The sequence below is a fragment of the Vicia villosa genome, unplaced genomic scaffold (genome assembly GCF_029867415.1).
Source record: "Vicia villosa cultivar HV-30 ecotype Madison, WI unplaced genomic scaffold, Vvil1.0 ctg.004602F_1_1, whole genome shotgun sequence".
NCBI classification, from domain to species: Eukaryota; Viridiplantae; Streptophyta; class Magnoliopsida; order Fabales; family Fabaceae; genus Vicia; species Vicia villosa.
The window spans coordinates 56985-62186 of NW_026706471.1; the positions used below are offsets into that span (position 1 = coordinate 56985).

General features: G+C 34.3%; 1 non-coding gene across 1 annotated transcript; it reads right to left on the reverse strand.

Moving 5' to 3' along the window:
• Nucleotides 1-4633: 4633 nt before the first annotated feature.
• LOC131642180 (small nucleolar RNA Z103) lies at nucleotides 4634-4729 on the reverse strand. The gene has a single exon (XR_009295808.1). It is a non-coding gene; the product is annotated as a small nucleolar RNA Z103 (small nucleolar RNA).
• Nucleotides 4730-5202: the final 473 nt, after the last annotated feature.

The window sequence follows — 5202 nt, forward strand, 5'->3', positions numbered from 1 at the left end:
AACAGTTCGAGGAGTTACTGAAAAAGAAATTTTTTCGACCAAATGTTTCGGTGCTTTGGTGTTGCTGGTTACGAAGAAAGTTGGTAGTATGAGGTTATGTATAGACTACAAACAGTTGAATAAGGTGACTATTAAGAATAAGTAACTGCTTCCAAGAATTGACAATTTGATGGATCAATTAGTAGGTGCCAGTGTGTTTAGTAAGATTGATTTGAGGTCGGGTTATCATCAGATTCGTGTTAAACCAGAAGATATTTCGAAGACGGCTTTCACGACGAGGTATGGTCACTACGAGTATATTGTGATGCCATTTGGCGTGTCTATTGAACAAGGTATTTTCATGGAGTATATGGACAGAATCTTTCATGAATATCTAAATGAGTTTGTGGTGGTCTTCATCGGCGACATTTTGATATATTCTAAGTCTGATGAAGAGTATACTAGACATTTGAAGATTGTATTACAGGTGTTGAGGGAGAAGAAGTTGTATGCTAAATTGTTGAAGTGTGAATTCTGGTTAAAGGAAGTGAGTTTCCTTGGCCATGTGATTTCTAGCGGTGGTATTGTCGTAGATCCTTCTAAAGTTGATGATGTGTTGTAGTGGGAGACTCTTAAGTCTGCTACTGAGATTCAAAGTTTTCTTGGTTTGGAAGGATACTATCGCAGGTTCATCGAAGGTTTTTTTAAATTAGCATTACCTTTGACTCAGTTGACTCGAAAGGGTCAAGCTTATGTGTGGGATATTGAGTGCGAGGAAATTTTTGTGGAATTAAAGAAGAAGTTGACGACTGCTTTGGCATTGATTTTGCCTAACCCGAGTGAGTCTTTTGTGGTGTATTGTGATGCTTCTAAGATGGGTCTTGGTGGAGTATTGATATATAATGGATAAGTTGTTGCTTATTCTAAGTTTAAATTTTTCAGTGATCATAAGAGTTTAAAGTACTTGTTGGACAAAAAAAATTAAATATGACTCAGAGGAGATGGCTCGAATTTCTGAAAGATTATGATTTTGATTTGAGTTACCATCTTGGTAAAGCAAATGTAGTGGAAGATGCCCTGAGTAGGAAGTCCTTACATATGGTGATACTTATGGTACGTGAGTTCGATTTGATTGAACAATTTCGAGATATGAGTTTGGTTTGTGAAGAAACTCATGATAGTGTGAAGTGGGGAATGTTGATGCTGAAAAATAGTATCCTTAATGAGATCACGGATGGTCAAAAATCCGATTTGAAGTTGGTTGATCAGTTGATGTCGTTTAACCGAGGTAATGATGGTGAATTTCGAGTTGATGAGAATGGTGTGATAAGGTTGAGAAATAGAGTGTGTGTTCCAGATGTTCCAGAGCTTAAGAAGAGTATTCATGAGGAAGGACATCGAAATGGTTTCAGTATTCATCTAGGTGCTACAAAGATGTATCAAGACTTGAAGAAACTATTCTGGTGGCGAGGTATGAAAAAGGAGATTGCTGAGTTTGCTCATGCTTATTTGACTTATCAGAAGTTGAAGATTGAACATCAAAAGCCTTTAGGTCTAATGTAGCCGTTAAGTATCCCAGAATGGAAGAGGGATACTATTTTGATGGATTTTGTGTCGGGTTTACTGAAGACTACTAAAGGTAATGATTCAATTTGGGTGATAGTGGATATGATGACTAAATCAGCCATATTTCTTACTGGTGAAGATCAATCATTCCATGCAAAGATTGGCAGAGATGTATATTGAAGAGATTATGAGATCACAGGTAAACCTTTGAGTATGGTTTTGGATAGGGACCAAAGATTTACGTCTAGGTTTTGGAATAGTTTGCAAACTTCCTTGGGTACGAAGTTGAGGTTATGTCCAACTTACCATCCATAGACAGGCGGTCAGACTAAGAGGACTATCCAGTCTTTGGAAGAGTTGGTGAGGGCTTGTGTGTTAGACCAAGGAGGTGCTTGGGACAACCACTTGTCCTTATTTGAGTTTACATACAACAACAATTATCATGTGAGCATTGGTGTGGCGCCGTATGAAGCATTGTATGGTAGGAGATGTAGAACTCTATTATTTTGGTATGAAACAGACGAGAGTGTTGTGCTCGGACCTGAAATTATGCATGAGACGAATGAAAAGATTAAGATGATTCAAGAAAGGAGGAAGGCTTCTCAGAGTCGTCAGAAGAGCTATCATGATAAGAGGAATAAGGCACTTGAATTCAAGGTGAGAGATCATGCGTTCTAAGAATGTGAGAATAAGGTGCTAAGGTGTTATAAATGTGGTAAGACGGGTCATCGTGCCCCTGAATGCAGAGACGATGGTCTGACTTGTTTTAATTCTAGAGAACACGTACATATCATTACCCAGTATCAGAAGCCAAAGAGGATGTTGTTGTCGCCAAGACTAACAGCCGAGTGTTTGCTATGAGCGGAACAGAGAATTCCAAGAAGGATAACTTGATATGAGGTACTTGTTTTATTTACGGTGTTGAAATGGTTGCTATTATTGATATCGGTGCTACTCATTTATTTATTTCTCTTGATTGTGCCACTATGTTAGGATTGAAATTGTCTTCTATGGATGATAGTATATTAATAGATACTCCAGCTAATGGTTTTGTTACTACTACTTTTGTTTGTTCGGGATGTCCTTTGACTATCTTTGATAAGATTTTTGTGATGGATTTGGTGTGTCTACCCTTACACCAAATTGATGTTATTCTTGGGATGAACTGGTTGCAGTTCAACTATGTTCATATCAACTGTTATAATAAAATTGTGAGATTTCCTAACTTTGAGGATGGTGGAGAGCTGATGACTCCGGTAATGGGGGTTAATTAGGCTTTGATCAATTGTTGTTGAATAATGCTTGAGGATGATATGACCTAAGATTATAGGTCAATCTTTGATGGGCAAGCCCTTAAAAATCAATGTTGATCGCACTTTGACTTTGAGGATCCAGAAACCCTAATTTAGTAACTATTGCTTGATGTTCTTGATTCAAACCCTATGCAAAAATGAACAAAAGATTAAGACATGTTTTTGATACTTTGATTAATGGTTAGTGAAACATAAAGCATATAAACAAAAAAAAAAAAAAAAAAGATACACAAAGTGGTGCTTGATAATCTCTGCAAAGGCAAACCCAAAGATGAGAGGATTGAGATGCAACCAAGTTTATGATCTTGATGCATGATAAAGATGTAAATGAAGTGGTATCTTAAAGGTAAAAATTAGGGTATAACAGATGTCAAATAAACAAAATAGAATAACGAGTGCGATTGAAAAATAACATCTAGACATGAGAATATTTTCGAAGTCAGAGTTTAATAAAATAAATAAGAAATTGTATGAGACTCCCATGATTAGCCTCACTAAAGCGGATATAATCCAATGTGAAACTGTGAAAAGTATTGGTCACACTAGTTCGTATTGAAAGCAATATGATCATGGATGGTTTGACATGTTTGGAAAATACAATAAATAAATAAAAACAGTATTAATAATAATTGATTATATATATATATATATATATATATATATATATATATATATATATATATATATATATATATATATATATATATATATATATATATATATATATATATATATATATCAATCAGAATTAAAGTACATGCATGATTGATATGATAATTTAAAACCCTTAACATATGTTATTATGATAAGAAAAGATTGATTTTTACTATATATGTTGACTATGATAACGATTGTTACAATTATATGGAATCTGTCTTTCTTAATTTAGCATCAGCATTCAAAACATGTGGATCATGTCAAGTGTTGTTAAAAAAAATAAAGAAGAAATTCAATACAAGCACGTCTACAAAACGGTGGTGGTCCTCACCATACTCACCACTATATATCATTGCCATATTTGTTTTATATGGCATATTTTTTTGACTAAGTTTTAAGCTTCTGCAAATTATAAACAACACGCAAGAAATTAAAAAGGAATGAAAAGTGGGGGAACCTTGTAACAATTTCATTACCTGAGGTGAAATGTTTGAACAAAAATAGAAAAAAGTGAAATGAATCCAAAACCAAAAATAAAGGAGACAATACAGTGTATCGATCAGGGTAATGCATTGATGATATTCATTGAAATTTGACTTCATGTTGTTATCTACTTATCTAGTTATTCACGGCTTCTAAAATCTTATATATGTACATCTTGCGTCTTGAATTATCAAAGGATTGGATAGAAGAAAAGCCAAAAACAACTCTGCCTTAAAGATTCATTGATTATTGTTGTACACTAAAGCAAATTTTTTATCGATTGAATATGCCCTTGTTCATTTTTCATTTTAAAATATTTGGTGGTAGAGAAAAAAATGGTTATAATATTTATCAAAATTTATGTTTTACATTTTAAAACTCCAAAAAACATAGACTAAAAATATATTATTAGTCTCAGAATTTAACCTAAATCATACTTATTAAACTGATATGTATGGTGAAGGTTTAAAAATTTTTTTAAGCTTTATTTATAACCAATTACGAGACTCGAGATTTTTTCCTATGCAGTCTCTGGCGTCCACTATTGGCTTGGTGTATGGATAAAAATGGTGGGTGGTCTTTGGCCCGATCGACATGCTTCTATACCATAGCAAAATTAGAGTTTGGCCTAACCCATGAGTCAAAATATATGGCATGATTTCTCTTAAGAGAAACAACATCGAACAATATGTTCAACTTTGACTATCAAGAGAAATAATCATCAAGCTGATGAGATAGATCAAAGTCTAATTCTAATATGATATTAAAGACTATTGATCGGGTCATATGCAACCCATCTTTTATTGGTGGGTCATGGAGGTATTCATATTTGGTCAAGAACAACCACACAAATGCGAGAGACATTACATACTCACCCAAAATGTTAAGGCAATAGATATATAGGTCATCTCATTTATAAAGTGTTAAACCTCTATTGTTCTAAATAATGTGGAACTTCTAACTCACACTTGAATCACAATAATCTCCCCCTCAAGTGTGAGTTCATCCAATTATATGCTCCCCCTCAAGTAAAATCGCCTTCATTCACTTACACTTGTATCATCATTGATACCCTTACCACATCACGGGAATTTCAACATGACACGTCGTCTGACCACTACCTTATCAAGAAAACTTTCAATATAATGATCGAGTTGGTCCCATAGTTGAATCAGGCTCTATCAAGTCGATGACTATTATCAAC